At 41.8% G+C, this 18,884-nt stretch overlaps 2 pseudogenes across 2 annotated transcripts; both read left to right on the forward strand.

Moving 5' to 3' along the window:
• The first annotated feature begins 1,064 nt into the window (after positions 1 to 1,064).
• Positions 1,065 to 7,265, forward strand: LOC308649381 (butyrophilin-like protein 1; annotated as a pseudogene). Its single transcript has 5 exons — positions 1,065 to 1,205; positions 1,888 to 1,974; positions 3,499 to 3,846; positions 6,627 to 6,907; positions 7,015 to 7,265. The product of its transcript is annotated as a butyrophilin-like protein 1 (transcript).
• Positions 7,266 to 13,642: 6,377 nt separating this feature from the next.
• Positions 13,643 to 15,195, forward strand: LOC308649382 (butyrophilin subfamily 2 member A2-like; annotated as a pseudogene). The gene is made up of 3 exons: positions 13,643 to 13,646; positions 14,174 to 14,200; positions 14,553 to 15,195. The product of its transcript is annotated as a butyrophilin subfamily 2 member A2-like (transcript).
• Positions 15,196 to 18,884: the final 3,689 nt, after the last annotated feature.

Here is an 18,884-nt window from a genome sequence, read left to right on the forward strand (position 1 = left end):
GTGGTGGGAGGCAGTCTCCTGGCACATCTACCCTCTCCCTCCTCTAGGGAGTTACTAGATTGATGTTCCCAGATGGCAGGGCTCATGGCTTTATCTCTGCAACTGTGATAATGAGATGGCATAAGTAAAATTTATGTAGCATAGTTCTTGATACTCAGTAGGAATTCAATATAATTTTGTTTTCTTCTTTTTGTAAGATTTCCCTTATAATTCTAGGCCTTGGGGAATCAGCCCTTAGGGCAGTGATTCATGGTGGCAGTGTGGTGTGGTGGTGGCATTTCACCTCTAAGTGTGGTTGTTCTGCAGTGTTCCAGGAAAATTTTGGGCACCCTTTCTTGCTGCTGTGCTCTGCTGCCTTCTTCACAGTAAAGGGAGCGATGTGCAGAGGGCAGGGCACAATCTACCCAGGATCATTTTGCAAGCTTTCACTTTAGATATTGGAAGGAGCCAGAGAGGGGTTGCTCCTCTGAGTGGGAGGGCTTAGTGGGGCCCCCAGTGTCAGAGACTCTGCAGAGATCACTGCAACTTATGTTCAGCTCTGGTTTTTCCCCATTTCCTGGGAACCAACTGCCTCTAGGAAGTAAGGAATTTGGGCCCCCAGCATTGGACTCAGAAGCAGAGGATTGAGCTCTGAGAGCAGCTTGGGGCAGGTGCAAATTCTGAGGGCAGCTTTGGGGCCTTCTGGGGTCCTTGTGACTCTGATCTATCTCCAGCTGCTGTGTTTCAAACACTTCAGGAAGTCACAGCCTTTCATGGGGGGAGAACAGAGAAGCAGGTAAGTTGGCTTTGAATACACCTCTGACCTAAGAGGAGGAAACCAGGGAGAATCTGGTGGCAGGAAGAAGCTGAGGATGAGGTAGTGGTAGAGTCAGTGGGGGTGGGCATGTGGGACAGTCTTGTTCTAGGAAGACCCAGGAGAAGCTTAATGAGGGTTTTTCCTTTATTCATTTGTTTTAATGATATTTCTGTAATATTTTCTGGGCCTAGGCCCTGTTCTAATTACATGTAGTGATTATAAATTCTTATCATTTTCATTACAAACTTGGGATGTAGATGTTGTAACTATGCCCATCATACAGATAAGGAAACGGAGGCCAAGAAGTTCATTTTGACAGTGGCTGAGCCTGGAGGGCAGCCTAGAAGATGATACCAGAATTTATTTTTCCTTATACCACAGACTGCCTTCTCCCTGCTCCTTCCAAACAGTAGAGGATTTGGGGTCTTTTCTCTGACTAGGGCTCTTTAACCTCTAAAAGATAAAAAAATGCGGAAGGGAATGGGCTGAGGTTCAGGTTTAGGTGAACTCCATATCTAAAATAAAAGCAGGACAGGGTTCTGGGCTTCGGTGAGGAGCACTACATCCTCCTTGAGGATGTGTGTGTCTCTGACACTGCCCAGGCCAAACCTGTGCATAATTAGAGGGAAGAACAAGAGAGAAGCAGGAGGTGAATGTCCTTCCTGATAGGGACCCTGAATCTGGGCCCTCCTTTCTGGGGGAGTCATGAGTGGTAAATAACAGAGAGAGAGAGAGAGAGGAATGTCTTTCACCACAGAGCTCCAGGTATGGGGAAAGGAAAGGCCAAGTAGAGCTGCCCTGTGGTTGAGGTGGGAAAGAAAGGAACAGTTTATTACCAGGTAATTCTATTGTTTCCTGATACCACAGTCTTCCCAGAAGAACTGAAAGGAGCCTGGGCTCAGCTGTTTGTCAGTGTCAGCATTGTGGGGGGCCCAGCACCCTGTTAGTATGATGAACCAATAGGAAATGCTTTGCTACAGCAGGGTCCTGCTGTCCAGCCCTGAGCCCTGCTCTGTATGCTGAGGTGCTGGAGCTCTGGGCTGGACCTGCCTCCTGCCTGCAGGTCTTGGCCCTCATCCCCATCTCTCTCCCCAGCTCTAAAGATATGGAAGGGCACTGCAGTCGCTCCTTGCTCTGCTGCCTCACTTCCCTGCTTCTCCTTGTCCAGCTGTCCACAGGTGAGTGTCCTCATCTGTCTCCCTTTGTGGTTTTAAAAAGCAAGATAGAAAAACATTTGAAAATATATTTTCCCTCATTTTTTGTTTTCTTGCCTTTTCTTGTGTGTGTGATGCATGCATTGCATTCATTCATTCATTTTATTCCTGAAATATTAATGAAATGTTCATTGCTAGGTGCTATTCTATGAAAGAATCAGACAGAAATCTTGTCATAAAGTTTACCTTCTGGCAGGATAAAGTGATAATAATTGCAAGTAGGCAGAGAGGCCTAAATGTGTTGGAAGAGGTGGCCACAATGGGAAATGCAGCAGGGCACAGTGTGGGCAGGCAGGGACATGGAAGGCAGGTGTGGGCAGGCAGCAGGGTTTAGTGAGGTGGTGTGTAGTTGGGAGCATAACCCTGGAGAAGGAGGAGTGAGCTGTAGGACCATTTGGAAGGAGGGTTCCTGCAGGGGGAGGAGCCTGTGCAGAGCTGGCAGTGTGCTGAGGTGTGAGGAAGCTCAGAGGTCAGGGTTGGCTGGACTAGAGCCCATGGGGAGAGAAGCAGCAGGTGAGTTCAGAGAGGTCTTGGGAAATGTGTCCACCTTCTCAGGCCTGGGGAGAAGTGAGGAGCCATGTGGAGGCTTTGAGCAGAGCAGCAACATGGATTAGCTCACCTGTTAAAAGGATCACTGAGGTCAGGAATCCTAGTCATCCACCAGTTGAGATGTAATGGTGGCTGAGACCAGAGTGGAGAGGAACAGGGTTTGAGAATAGCTCTTTGGAGGTGTTGCAGCATATCCTGCAGAGGAGTCATGTGTTAGCCTCAGAAGTCCAAGAGCACCAAGGGGGTGGAGAGTGATGTGAACTTGCTTCTTGAGCATGCAGTGATGGGGGTTTCCATGAATGACTGAGAACAGGATTTTCACAGCATTAAGTAGCATTTGATCTGTGTTTTAAAGTGCATATGTATTTCTCTCCTCCCTCAGTGGAGGATAAAAATATATACTGAAGTAAAAATTTAGAATTGGAAGAGGGGAATTTCCTGGGTGTGGCTTAATGACCAGAGTCTGATCTCACCATAGGTGTGCTCTTTGTCTGTTTTCAGATTTGACCTGAGACAGGGCAATTTAGGCCTGGTGTTCCCAAGGTGTGCTCCCCAGAGCACCCTTGGAACTCCTTGTAAATGCACATTCGTTGGTCCACCCCAGATCTAGTGAATGAGATGGTCTGGATTGGGCCCAATGATGGGTGCTCTATAAGGCATCCTAGTGGTTCAGGTGCATGAAAGGTTGAGAACCACTGAATTAGAGATTACTTCATGGAAGGGACTGGGACCGGGAGCAGATGCCAGTGAGGGATTGTCTTTGGCATCATTTTTGGGCCATATCATATAGTCAGAAGATCTCTTCCAAATCTATCAAACCTCAGGGGTCATCTCATCTGGCCCCTGCCCCAGCTTTCCTGGCCTTCCCACCTGATGGTATATGTTCTCTGTTTTTTGGTCTGTGTCTCTCTAGGTTTTTCTCCCATGTTGTGTCCACAGAGCAGTTCCAGGTTATTAGCCCTTATTGCCCCATTGTGGCAGTGCTGGGCAAGGATGCCATACTACCCTGCACCCTAGTCCCAGGCATCAATGCAGAGAACATGGAACTGAGGTGGTTCTGCACCACATTCTCACAAGCAGTGTTCATCTACTGGAACCAACAGGAACAGACTGAGGAGCAGATGGCTGATTATAGAGGGTGGACCTCACTGGTGAGCAAGTTCCTCACCCAGGGGTAGGCTGCTGTGCACATCCAGAAGGTCCAGATTTCTGACAATGGAACATACACCTGCTTTTTCAGACATGGAGGCTTCTCTGAAAAGGCTGATTTGGAACTAAAGGTGGCAGGTTAGTTAATCGATATCTATTCTGGAGACCTTGGGAGTACTGGGTATGGTGCGAATATCAGGGACCATCTAATTTAGCCTCACATTTAATAGGTGAAATAGAGGAAAAAATGGTTCATTTAATTTTTCATTGATCAATACAAACACTGTATATTGGGCATCTCAAATATGGGGGGACTTGTTCTGTGCACCAGAGATATATCAGTATAGCATAGACCCCAGCAGTGAGTTTACATTCTAGAGACAAAGGAAAAATAATTATAATAAATAATTCTGTACAACATGTGATAAGGTGATAAGTACTTAAGACAAAAGACCAAGTAGAATTCAAAAAGAGGAACAGGATGTGGGCTGGTAAGTTAGGACAAGCTGTAGTGTTACATAGAGGCCAAGGCAGAGCCTTACTGATAATCTGAGCAAGGTTCAAAGGAAGTAGGTATTTAGCCAGGGGGCTATCTGGGTGGGCCAGAATTTAACACTGAGGGAGCGCCTGGTATGAAACCTTTGAGTTAGAAATATTGTTGATTATTCAGGGTATAATGAAACCATCATGGTTGGTAGGAGGAGTGAGGGGGAGGATGGTAAGAAGTAGCAATGCTGGAATAAAGAGATGGTCCTGTACTAACACCACTGACAGGTGTCAGGATGAAGTCATTAGGAGTGGACACCTGGGCTGGCACAAAAGCCCTGGATGTTGATGGGTTGGAAGTTAAAAAGGCAGAAGGCATACAATATGGTGATTTTGGCTACTTGCACTTAACCAGATAGTTCTTAGGGTTGAGTGTATGGGCCCTGAAGGTCTCAGGTGGTGTAGTTTGGGGAGAAGTGTTGGAGAGGAAGGCAGTTACCAGGTCAGTAAAGGCTTTGTGTGCTGTGTTATGGAGTTTGGATGCAGAGTAGGGGAAATCCTAAACAGAGCCATGCTGGGAATGCTCATGTTGGCAGTTGTGAATGGATGGATGGGAGGTGAGCAAGAAGGAGGCATGGAGTGCAGTTATGATGTGGAGAGAATGAGTGCTTGACCTGAGGCATGTAAGTGGGTTGGGGGAGGAGGGGTCAGGCAGGTTTAGAAACCAGATTCAACTGAATAGACTTGTGTGCACAAAATTTGGAGGGGGAAGAAAATACTTGAGAGACTTCCAGAATTTTATTTAAAACATTTGTTGTTTCATGGCAGGACTATTGATAATTATGTGACACTTCTACTGCTGTAATATTGCTGTGTAACAAGCAGCCACTATTTCAGGTATGTTTGGCAATAAAAATGTATTTAATTTAGGCACTAACCAAATTCAACTAATTGGGGCTGATCTTGGCTAATAATCACCTGGGTTTAGTTTTGCATACTTGGTTATGTATCAGAAATATAATTAAAAACAAAATCTCCCATACTAGGAGAAAATACTTTAAATAATTAATAAGCATCAAACCAGAATGATACATATCATGCATGATCTCCTAAGGAATTACATGACCAGAAAGGAATTTCTTCTTTCTTTCTATAGCCTGTATACTTGTTTTCAAGATGAACAATAAGTAATTCTCTACTAAGAGGTCTCAAAGCAATTTGTTCTGCATATATCATTCTAAATTTACCTGATAGTTTGGGAGACCATATGAATCATATAACAGGCTTTATCTGGAAGAAGAATAAGCTCCTCCAGCTTTATGACATGAGGTGGTTTTACAACTTGGAACAAGATGCCCATATAAGTTTGACTCCTACCTTTACACAGAAAAGGGGCCAAGGGTTGGTATCTTCCCTGATATTTACATTTCAAATAAATAATTCCCAGATCCTTGAGAAAGAAATTCCTGAGCTACAAAGCTGGAAAAATCTTACCCAGTTTTCAAAATCATGTCTCAACATTTCAAAAGAGGAAAAAGTGCCATTGTGTTATTGCAGTTTCTCAAAGCAAATGCTAGAAGAAAAAGAGAACAATCTTCTTTTATTCAACAGGGACAATTGAGATTTTCACTTTTAATTTTCATTTGTTCTGAAGTCAGCAGAACATTCACCAGGTGTACCTTGGTTGTGTGTGCTCATGTTTCAGGTGGTCATTTGACTGAACTAGGGCAGCTGAAGCAGGTGGACCAGGCAATGTCACATGAGTCCATCCTCCACTGGGTAGCCCAGGATTGTCCTCCTGTGGAAATGGCAAGGTTCAAGTACTTTTCAAACCTCTGGAGTCACATTAGCTAAATTTTCATTGCCAATTTGAATCCCATGACTGGTCCCAGAGGCAAAAGGTAAAGGTAGTAAAAAGTGGAAGTGGAAAAACTGGCTATAAATAAGGGTGAAGAATTGGGATATTTTAATAATAATTTTATCACAAGTGGTCCAAATTATGAAGCCAGTTTTGGAGTTTTGAGTTTGAAATGTTTGTGAGGAAACCTGGTAAAGATAACTCATGGGAACATGGGTGTAGGGGAAGAGAATTCAGGAAACTAAGTAGTCATGCAATACAGTTTTGGAAGTGATATACACAGAGAGGCAGATGTCCCAGGACAGTGTGTGAGGTGAGAAGACTGAGATTCATGGAGGGAGCCTTGGGACCAAATTCTTTGTGTTGCCTCTGGCCCCACAGTTTGCTAGAAGAGCCCACTGCCCTGTGTGGGTCATGCTCCTTCCTTTAATTCCCTCTGATAGGTGACCCTTCTGATAGAACCCCCAGAATTTACATGGAAAACCTTCCCCCTGAAGTTGTGTACTCATAGGCAACTCTGGGGTCTCAGGACCCAAGGAGGCCTCTTGGGGCTTCACAGCTTCCTTCCTTCCAGGGCTGGGCTCTGACCCCCAAGTGCACAAAGAAGGGCCAGAAGAGGATGGAGTGCGTGTGGTATGCAGAGCCTCAGGATGGTTCCCAAAGCCCCAGGTGCAGTGGAGAGACCTCAGTGGAAACAAGTTCCCAGCGCTTTCTGAGGCCCACACCAAGACAGTGAGCAGCTGTTTAGTGTGGAGGCCACTCTGGTGGTAAGAGACAGTTCTGTGGGGAGTGTGACCTGCTCTGTCCTCAACCCTGTCCTGGACCAGGAGAAGGCCATGGCTATTTACATCCCAGGTCAGTGCTGTTTCCCACTCCCAGCAGAGCTGTGGGGAGGGGCTGGCCTCTCTGAGTGTGCTGGCTCTCCTGGGTGTGCCCCTGACCTCTGTCTGCCTGGGCCACAGAGCCCTTCTTACCTCAGGCTTCTCCCTGGAAGCCAGCATTTGCTGTGGTCCTGACCATGCTGGGGCTCCTACTCTTGGGACCTAGCTATTTTATCAGAAAAGAACATTCCAGAAGGATGCAGGTGAGGCAGGAAAAGGAGCACCTATGGCAGCTTAAGGCAGAGAAACAGCAGGCAAAGCAAGAGGTGCTGAAGGCCATTGGTAAGACCCCACAGGGCAAGTGCAGACCTGGTGGTGAGTGGGACAGCTGACAGGGGCCAGAGTCTGGGGTCCAGCTCTCTAGGGAGATCCAGGGTCCTGGGCCTAGAGAAGGTGACTGAGGAGATCAAAGAGGACAGCTAGAGTCAGTGGGGTTGGGTGGGTTTGTAGATAGAAATTCAATAAACAGAAATGTTTTTCTGGGTTTTTTCAGGCACACAGTCTTTCCTTTTCTTGGGGATGGGCGTTCATGCTGTTTTTCATTTTCTTTCAGATGAACTCTAGGCAGATCTCAGCAAATTCTGCTTTCCTGCCTGAATTTTGTATGTTTCTTTGTTAGCAGACATTCTAGTTCTTAGCTCCCCTATTTCTTGTGTTTTTTTTTTTCAGATCAGAGTAAAGCTGCTTATCTGTCTTGTACGTGACTCTCCAGGTATCTCTTGTTTCCTTATCCTACCTGGTGTCCCTTCTCCTTTCTATCTAGGCACAGACATGTGGGTCCCCATCCATGGGAAGCTAATTGGAAGCTAGTGGAAGCCAGAACTCTGCTCCCTGAGCTTTCCTAGATCTTGGCTGCTATTTCCTACCTAGAGCTTGGAAACTTGGGTATGATGGTGGCCCCTTGTTTGTCATGTATTCTGCATCTCATTCCAACCTTGGCTTGCCCACGTTATATTGTGCGGGATGCCATCCATGAATTATTTGAGGGTCTTCTTTAGTTTGGGCAGCCAGGAAGTCTCTAGGATTAACCTTGGTAACTATCTGTCACTCTCCCATGCAATAGATTTCCCAAGACATATAACCTTTATCCACAACCTACTAGATAACCTCATAGTAGCTGTGGAGGTGGGTGTAACCCTTTGGGAACTGGACAGCCCACCTATAACTTTTTTTGATGAAGGACATTCTATGGAAGGCCTTTGATATTCCCTGATATAAAAAAAGCAAGCGTGGGCTCCATTTTGCAGGTTTAGAATAGAAGCTCGATCTGTATAATTGACTACCCTGTCCCACCCCTGCTTTCTAAAAATATTTTCTGTGTCCTGTGGTTTTTTTCGACATTTTATTTTTCTTAGGTTTCATTTTGCAGCCAGCATATTCCACTGATGGGAACCACATTACCATCACCTGTGTGGGTCTCATGTGAGAATATGAATTTTTAGCTTTCAGTGCATCTAGCCGTTGGTTTGCACTTAGAAGCTTAAAGGCAAATACTAAAAGTTCGTTAAATGATCTGTATAAGTAAACGGAGTCATTAAGTTTAGGAGTGTGACCTTCTGTTCTACTCCCAACAAATCACCATTGTGAAATTATGTTTTCTGCAGCTCCCAAAGGTGCTAATCCAAGTAGGCTGCTCACTACAAGTGAGCATGTGGTGGAGTGAACCAAGAACTTCTTGAAATAGTGGTTCTTATTCTCTAGAAAAATTTCACCTGTGAAAAGTTGGGTTTTTAAAATTTATTTTTATTTTTTAGTTGTAATTGGACATAATACTTTTATTTTATTTATTTATTTTTATGTGGTACTGATGATCGAACCCAGGGCCCTGCATGTGTGAGGTGAATGCTGAACCACTGAGCCACAATCCCAGCCCCCAAAGTTGGGTGTTTTTATGGAAGAACTCACCTTACATTTAAATCATTCTTCATTTTTGGTAATTTCCCAAATGTTTTTTCATTTTTATTTTTTTATTTTTTGCTAATGAGCTGTGAATCTGGTGCCTCCTGCATGCTAGGCAAGCCCTCTACCACGGGCTACATTCTCACCGCTTTCCCAAATATATCTTTGCCAGAGAAAGTCTGGATATAATAATATCTCTGACAATTGTTGAGTAATTTATATTTTATCCTCTCAAATATTTACACACATAGTAGAACTTTTACCCTTAGTAGCAAAACTGAATAAAGACAAATAGAATATGGACTTTTATGAGTTTTCAGGAAGATGGTTTTCTGACAGAGAGAAATCAGTGGGACCGTGGTAGAAGTTGGCCTGTAAAGCAGTTATCTTGATCTGTGGTCCAGGGGATTTCCCACAATACTCTAGGGTCCCTGCATACAACAAGAGGCCATCTCCTTTCTGGCTCTCTCCTCCTGTGGGTAGTCTCATCTTTAGAATGGAGCAGAGGCCAGGGCAGGTACATTCATGCTGAGCAGGCTTGTTTTAGCTGTGGTCTCACCACTGTGTGTTCCCTTTCAGCCTGGAGGAAGGCCCCCCATGTGCAGGTAAGTGACTCTGGTGTTTCCTTGGCCTTCCCTCCTCCAGACTCCTTCTCTGTCCTTCTGTGTCAGTGGCCTCCACCCAGGATGGGATGAGGTTGTCCTGCTCTCTCTTCTCTAATTTGTTTCCCACCCCTCCCAGTTAACACTTTTAACTTCTCTTGTTTTTTTCTGTCATAATCATCACACATCAATCTGCCCCGTCTCCAAACTAAATTCTTCTAAAAGGAGAGAAAAATGATTATAACTTGCACTGGAAGATCACAGGGACTTCTCCTTGGGTTTGGACCACAGAACTCATCTCACATTTCTGTATTTTAATCATGCTTCATTTATTTATTTTATTTTTTAACTTTTAGGTAGGCACAATATCTTAATTTTATTTTTATGTGGTGCTGAGGTTCAAACCCAGTGCCTCTCATATGCTAGGTGAACACTCTACCTCTGAGCCACAACCTCAGTCATAAATAATTCTTCATTTTTGGTAATTTCCAAAATGTCTTTTTTAATTTTGATTTTAGTTTTTCATGTTCTGGAGCTGAGGAATGAACATATTCTAGGCCCACCATCTACTGCAGGCTAGTATTAGTTGCAGATCTTGAAAACATCAAGTTCAACTGGTATTTGTTGTTGGTGCACTGACACGGGAGAGTTCAGTTGTGAGGAGAGCCTGAATGGAGCAGGGTTGTGTCGCGACCCCCTTGCCCGCAAGGAAGACGCAACAACAGGAATCTTCTTTCAGCCGTTTATTCAGGTCCTTGATATTTCTTCTTCTCTCTCCCGGATGCCTCTCCCAGCCTTAATAAAGCATCTCAAGCCCCAATGCGAAGCTGCCACGTGGAGCTTTCTCATAGGGTGTTAAAAAACCATGCGCCAACTCTCCCAAATAAGGAGTTGTTTGTTACAGACCACAGCGGAGCCAGCGCCATCTTGTAATGGCGACCACAGTCCGCAGAAACGGCTCACCACAGGGTTGGAACTGTGGATAGGAATTGCTGGTCTCCTTAAAATTTCAGAAATCATATTTGACAGCTTAGGACTTACATCTTTCTACTGTGGGGACTGGGTTCTTATTCTCTTTACCCCAGATTCATACTGTTTAGGTCCAGGTTTGGTTTTCTTCTTTCTTCCTGATCCTTTGGATATTGGTCTCCTCTCAGCAACCTCATGCTCTGACTTGCTGTCCTAGCTGGGTTTCTTCTAAGACCTTAATTGTTGAGAAATTAGTTTTTGGTGTTCTGAGTTTGGTGTCCAGGATGCTTAGGGGGTCTGGAACCACTTGAAAGTATATGCAATGTTCTGTGTTTGTGTTTCTGTTATAGGAACAAAATGAAATTAATAATGTTCACAAAAATTTCTCTGCTTTTAATAGAATTTTGCTTTGCTTGTTGGGCTTGTTCTTGGAGATATATATATATATATATATACATATATATATATATATATATATATATATATATGTATATATATATATATACACACACACACACACACCTTTATTTTATTATATATTTGTTATATATTATATACAATATAATATATAATATATAATATATGATATATAAATATATAATGTATTTATATGTATTATACTATATATATATATATATATATATATATATATATATATATTTATGAAAATCATAAAAGGAAGAATCTGGAGATGTTAAAATTGTTTATCTGAGAAAGGATATGGAACAAATGAGAGAAGAAAAGATGATGTGGGAAGAGTGAGGAGGTGAGAAGGAAAGTAGAGTGCTCAAGATTCATGTAGAAATTTTAGGTGTGTTGAAGCAGTGAGAGATGGAAAATCACATCCTAGGTGGTTTGAATTGAGTGTGAAGAGGATTTGCAGGTTAATTTTGTGCATGAAATATAACCAACTCCTTGACATATCTTTGAGAGATTTCAGTGAATACATTGTGTGTTTGTGTGTGTGTGTGTGTGTGTGTGTGTGTGAGCATGTGTGTGTGTGTGAATTCCATTAAGCTGTTTCCAAGTGATTATCTCATTGAGTTTTCCTGCAATAATGAGACCACTTCAACCTTCCAGAGCAGTTATGACAGTCATATGCTAAGGCAGTTTCCAATGCAATGAAAGATTATCCAGAAGACTCTTCAGCTCTGGAGGTGAGTTTAGGACCTGTGCCATCTGAATTTGTCTAGTATGCCCTTTCTTCTTTGGTTGTATCTTTTTTACATCAGGGATATAGACTGTGAGAGACAGAGAAGGGTGAGCCATGGCATCAAGGAGGCTTTGGGATCAGATGTATGAGGAACACTCTGAGAATCTTAATGATTTTTTCTGGGGACATGTTCATTAAAAAAAGGATCAAATAGTCTTTTTTTAACCATCTCCCAATTACCTGTTGAATTAATGTCTATATATTTTCATGTGTAACTTGGATACTCTTTTATTTTGTAATATAAACACCATTACTATATTTTGTAAGGATAAACACCATTGCTATTCTAGAATCCACACTTTCATATTGACAGGTCCATAGTGTGAGGTGGACAAATGTCTGATCTCATCTTGTTCATGAAATTGTAACAATGAGTTATAAATTAAAATTTTCTTTGGGAATTATGTGAAGAGTGCATTATAAGGCACACAGCATAGTACTTGATACACTGGGAAGTCTCCAAATTTTTTTTCTTTCAGTCCTTCTTTTTGTCTCCCCTGTCTGCTTCCTTGAACTCCCTTTGCTTCTCCTTTGATAATCTCAGTCAGTTATTATATATAAAATTATAATTGGATTCCAACTAATGTGTTGGTGAAAAATGAGCAAGATTTACTTTTGTCCAAAAATCATTTGAGTCTTCTCAGCCATTTAGTATTATCTAGTTTCTATCAAGCAACTCAACAAAGATGGAAATAGCAATGTATGTGATTGAACCTGGGTTAGTGGACATGGAGGGCACAAATTTAAACACAAATATTTAAGAAAGAAAAGATCTTGTTCATTTATTATTTTCATCATTCTAATCTTGTTCCTGAGGCTTTGGGACCTCTGCCCTGTTAGAGGCAAAAGCTTTTCAAATGAAGACATTTTGAAGTGTATGACATATGTAGAATTTGCTTTAGTCAATGACCTTCCTATCTTCTTCTCAAAAGGGAGTATGGAAATTGGAGGAGACTTATTTGGCCTTGGGACAGTGGGGGAAGAGGGACCATGTGTTTTCTCTTAGTTATTTCAGGTCCTCATCATCGGGATGCTAGTGTGAACTGGTTAATAAGACCCTTGGTTTGGTGTCTCCTGAGAAAAGGCAGGTCTCATCTCATTGCTTGGTCTCCTTTCTCCTGACCCTGAAGTAAAGTCCAAGGTCTGTGTCACTTATTCCTGGTTGCCATTAGGCTTTTTCCTATGACCTTCAGACCTTTTATGGTTCACTGACTCACTGGACACCTATATGTCTCTTCATTATCTAGCAGAGCATGTTATATTTTCTGGGTCCTCAGCTTCCTGTGTGCAGGAAACAGGGAGTTTCATGTTTTGTGAAAGCATATTTTTCTGCCAGTACTTTGTTCCATGTTGGGTGTGTCACTTATGTAGGCATATTAGTTTTCTATTTGCTGCCAAATTACTACAAAATTAGTGACTTAAACCAACACAAATATATTATCTTACATGTGTGTAGGTCAGAAGTCCAAGAAGGTGTGGACAAGGCTGTGTTTCTTTCTGGAGGCTGTTATCTTGTGTGGTTTCTAGAGGCCATCTCTATTCTCTCATTTGGGGGCCTGTTCTTCCATCTTCAAAGCCAGCAGCACAGCATGTTTTTGACCTTGTTTCTGTGATTCTATCCTTCTCCAACACAGCCAAGAAAGGTCTGTTTTACAAGGGTTCATGTGATTCATTTGGATTGATCCAGAGAATCCAGAATAATCTCCCCTTACTCAAGAACCTGAATCTTAATCACATTGGTGAAGTTGCCTAGTCATTTATTTAGCATATTCACACATTCTGAAGTTTAGGAGTATGGGTTCTATCATAGCTGGAAGCTTTAAAACTCTTCAGGCAATTCTTATGGTAGGCAAATGATTAGGTCCAATATTTTTGGGTTCCCCCATATCTGTATGGATGTTTTTCTCCTATTGGTCTGTGAGAAGTGGAAGAAAAGTCACTAGTGTTGACCTCTCACTGGATATGTTTGTTTCTTGTTTTGAACTTCTTTTTCTTCCATCTTAAACCCCTCTCCACTGCCACCTAAATGGGTAAGATTTCTCAGAGTTCCCTACACTCATGATTTATTGTCATCCTCCAAATTCAGCTAAGCTAGATGTAATTCTCTACTCATGGCTTAGAACTAACCTTACAAGTTCAGCATAGTCAGTTCTTTATAAGTAAATGGAGGTCTTAGAAATTTTGATAACCTCAATTGTATCACAAGATAACCTAGTTGTTAGGATGGTTGTGTGTCTGTGTCTTGAGAACATATTATAAATGTGAACAGTGACCTTTCAGATTGACATCCAGCATTTTATTCCTGGGGTGTTAAGCTTTTTGGCTTAGTATTCATGGAAGGCTGCAGCAGGATATGTGAGTTGTGTGTGTGTGTGTATGTATGTGTGTGTGGGTGGGTATGTATATGTTTGTGTGTAATAAATAAATACAGCAGCTGAATGTTTTCATACAGATTTTGCCTTCTTCCTCCCACATTGCTGTTTCAGAAGACTGGGTGCTGACCCTGATATGTAAGGTCTCTGCAAATCCCTGATATGAGATCTGTGTTCTCTTGTAGATTGGCAGAAGGAACGGTTCCAAGCCTGTGAGTGACTGTGTGCTTCTAGATGTTCCTCCTTTTGCCCTCGTGGCTTCTGGATTCTCCTTAAATTCTCTGTGGTGATTCAGGTGCTGGCATCACCAATGGTGTTGCTGTGGTAGAAGGGATGGTCACAACACTGGTACTGGTTCTCATGGGACCTGTCACAATTCTAACCCCCAAATAAGCCTCTGGCTCCTCCTGGTAGAGGATGTGGGCTTGAGTTATAAGACTCATATCTCAGGAGGCTTATGCCCTCCTCAGCTCAGGCAGTGATGTGGCTCTGAGGTGGTGGGTGGCTTTGTGCTTTGTCTTTGGGCATGTGAGGACCTTGCATGATTCATAACTCTCTCAACAGGGCCTGTCACACTGGATCCAGACTCTGCTCACCACAGGCTTTCTGTTTGTTATGAAAAGACATGCCTGACCTGGAAGGACCCCTGTGTGTACCGTGATGAAAAATGCAGTGTGTTGCATCTTGAGGGCATCACACCAGGTAGATGGTACTGGGAAGTGGAGATAGAGAATGAATTCTTAAGCAAGTGGACTCTGGGAGTCTGTAGGAAAGATGTGAGCAGAACAGGCTGGCACAAGGAAGTACCAGATAGAGGGTTTGGGTCATGGGGAAGTTTAACAATATATATTTTGCCTGGACTGGTCCTATGTTTTTGTAATCTCCTAGGCAGGATCTTTGCTGAGTGGGGGTTTTCCTGGACTACAGTGAAGGGGGTGTCTCCTTCTATAACATGATTGATGGTTCTCACATTTTCTCTTTCCCTCCAACTTCCTTCTCTGGAACTCTCTTTCCATACTTCATGTTTATGTATGGAGATGAGTCCATGACCATCTGCTCTATGCCAAGTGAGTCTGATGGGCTCCCTATACCTCTTCACAATCCATCTTTTTTGGAGGAGGTCCTGAGCACCCCAACAGAGAGGTTCTGCTTGGGCTGTGGTGTTGATGGTGTTCCCCCAGAGGCTGAATCTCCATTACTTCCCTGACATTCCAAGGTTTTATCTTCATAGTGTCCCTTGCTGTCTATGATCCTTTGCTGTGGCTGTTCCTTTGGCTACAGACTCCTTGTGGCAAAATCCCCTGAGATGATGCTTAGGAGGCTCAGTGAGCTTTTCCTCCTGTTCTTTGTTCAGACTTCAGATGTGTGAGAGTTGTGTTCATGTCTTACATTCAGCTAGCACAAGATAAATGTTGACTGTTTTGTAACTGGTTTGGGGAATATGGAATTTAACTATTATATATATATATATATATATATATATATATATATATATATATATATGTATTTCAGAGAGGTGTGGCAGCATATTCATGTAGTCCCATCTACTGGGGAGGCTAAGACAAGAGTATCACTTTAGAACATATGTTTGAGACAAGGTTGGGCACATAGTGCTAACCTATCTCAAAAAACAACAACACACAAAACAAAACAAAAAACAAACAACAACAACTACAAAAAAACCAAAAGGGATACCCCAATACTGGAATTGAATGTTTGTAGAGGAACCTTGAGGTTGAGAATGGTCCCCTGTTCTATTTTTGCAGATTTGTACTCTCAGATGATAGAAGTTTATTATCCAGAAATTTCCAAGGAAATGAAAAATCTGTTAGTCACCTTTTGTTCTCTGTGAGAAAATCAACCTATAAGGAGGAGAGATTTATTTTCTTCACAGTCTTAGAGGTTTCAGTCTATAGTCACCTGGCTTCATTGTTTCTGAGGCAGAATGTCAGTCATATCATGACAGGGAGCAGGTGGCGGAATGAGTGGTTTACCTCATGGCAGACAGAAGGAGAGAGAGAGAGAGAGAGAGAGAGAGAGAGAGAGAGAGAGAGAGAGAGAGAGAGAGAGGGAGGAGAGAGGAGAGAGGAGAGAGAGAGGAGAGAGGGAGAGAGAGGTCTTGAAAGATACTGAAAGTACATAATTAACTGTCCCAACAACCTTATCTTCTATTTACGCTAGACCCTTGGGATTGCTTGCTATTCCTAGAAAAATAGCATACAACATGCTGCCTTTACGTGGAAAGAATTCTCTGCTTAGAACTGTTTTTGCCTTATTTTTATCCATATAAAGTTCTCTTGTCAGTCTCATTCACTTCTGGGTGTTCTTTTTACACAATTCTTATCTAGTTCTATCTTTTCCACTCCTGAAATAAACTGATTTAGCCTTGGTACTATAGTAATTGAAATACACATCTTATGTGAAATCATGTGTCCCAGGGGTATTTCTTTTGCTATATAGGTGTCTACACAAGAGGAGGTCTCTCCATCTCTTATTTTTCTCCCCCAAACCCAATACAGTGACTAGAATATATTAAATATTCAAAAAATTCAGTTATTCTTGGTGTATGAAAATCATGGTATTTGGGCTGGGGATGTGGCTCAAGCGGTAGCACGCTTGCCTGGCATGTGTGTGTGGCCTGGGTTCGATCCTCAGCACCACATACAAATAAAGATGTTGTGTCCGCCAAAAACTAAAAAACTAGATATTAAAATTTTCTCTCTCTCTCTCTCTCTCTCTCTCTCTCTCTCTCTCTCTCTCTCTCTTAAAAAAATCATGGTAGCCATTACTATATGTAGCTTCTATTTAGTTTTAAAAACATTATTTTATTTCAATGCACATACTTATGAAAAAAATAAATAATTTTTATTTTATAGATTTTGCAGATCATTTAAAGCTTAGAATGATTTAGCAAGTTGGTAAAGTTCATATTGTCCTGTGGACATTTTCCCCTGTAATGAAAAATGATTCAAAACCATGATTTTTAAAAAAAAATATGTATTTTTTTTTAGTTGTAGGTGGACAAAATACATATATTTATTTATTTATTTATTTATTTATTTATTTATTTTGATTCAAATGGGGTATAAATACTTATTTTTCCAGTGTACAGATTACAGGATAACACTGGTTATACAGCCACGTTTATACATACTGCCATACTAGTGTCTGTTGTGTTCTGCTGTGCTTCCTATCCCCCCTCCCCTCCCCTTCCCTCCCATCACCTCTCTCTACCCCATCTACTGTAACACATTTCTCTCTCTCTTTTTTTTCTTCCCCCTCACACCATCTTATATGTAATTTTGTATAACAATGACGGTCTCCTTCCATCTTCTGTGTAATTCCCCTTCTCTCTCCCTTTCCCTCCCACCTCTTGTCCCTGTTTAATGGTAATCTTCTTCTCATGGTCTTCCTCGCTGCTCTATTTTGAGTCGCCCCCCTTATATCAAAGAAGACATTCAGCATTTTTTTTTAGGGATTGGCTAACTTCACTTAGCATAATCTGCTCTAATGCCATCCATTTCCCTGCAAATGTTATGATTTTGTTATTTTTTACTGCTGAGTAATATTCCATTGTGTATAAATGCTACATTTTTTTTATCCATTCATCTATTGAAGGGCATCTAAGTTGGTTCCACAGTCTAGCTATTGTGAATTGTGCTGCTATGAACAGTGATGTAGCTGTATCCCTGTAGTATGCTCTTTTTAGGTCTTTTAGGTATAGTCCGAGAAGGGGAATAACTGGGTCAAGTGGTGGTTCCATTCCCAGCTTTCCAAGGAATCTCCATACTGCTTTCCAAATTGGCTGCACCAATTTGCAGTCCCACCAGCAATGTACAAGTGTACCCTTTTCCCCACATCCTCACCAACACTTGTTATTGTTTGACTTCATAATGGCTGCCATTCTTACTGGAGTGAGATGGTATCTTGGAGTGGTTTTAATTTGCATTTCTCTGATTGCTAGACATGATGAGCATTTTTTTTCGTGTAATTGTTGATTGATTTTATATCCTCCTCTGAGAAATGTCTGTTCAGATCCTTGGCCCATTTGTTGATTGGGTTATTTGTTTTCTTGTTGTTTAACTTTTTTAGTTCTTTGTATACTCTGAAAATTATTGCTCTATCTGAAGTGTGATGGGTAAAAATTTGTTCCTAAGCTGAAGGTTCCCTATTTACCTCACTTATTATTTCTCTTGCGGAGAAAAAACTTTTTAGTTTGAGTATGTCCCATTTGTTGATTCTTGTTATTAACTCTTGTGCTATAGATGTCCTATTAAGAAATTTGGAGCCTGACCCCACTAGATGGAGATTATGGCCAATTTTCTCTTCTATTAGATGCAGAGTTTCTGGTTTATTCCTAGCTCCTTGATCCATTTTGAGTTAACTTGTGTGCATGGTGAGAGAAAGGGATTCAATTTCATTTTGTTGCATATGGATTTCCAATTCTGGCAGCACCACTTGTTGCAGATGCTATCCTTTCTCCATTGCGTGCTTTTAGCACCTTTGTCTAATATAAGGTAGTTGTAATTTTGTGGATTGGTCTCTGTGTCCTCTCCTCTGTACCATTGGTCTACCTGCCTGTTTTGGTACCAGTACCATGCTGTTTTTGTTACTATTGCTCTGTAGTATAGTTTAAAATCTGGTATCGCTATACCAACTGTTTCACTCTTCCTGCTTAGAATTGCTTATGCTATTCTGGGTATTTTATTTTTCCAGATGGATTTCATGATTGCTTTTTCTATTTCTGTGAGGAATGCCATTGGGATTTTGATTGGCATTGCATTAAACCTATAGAGTACTTTTGATAATATGGCCATTTTAATGATATTAGTTCTGTCCATCCATGAACAAGGTATATCTTTCCATCTTCTAAGGTCTTCTATTTTTCTCTTTAAG

Source organism: Spermophilus citellus, assembly GCF_964194105.1.
Source record: "Spermophilus citellus genome assembly, chromosome: 5".
NCBI lineage: Eukaryota > Metazoa > Chordata > Mammalia > Rodentia > Sciuridae > Spermophilus > Spermophilus citellus.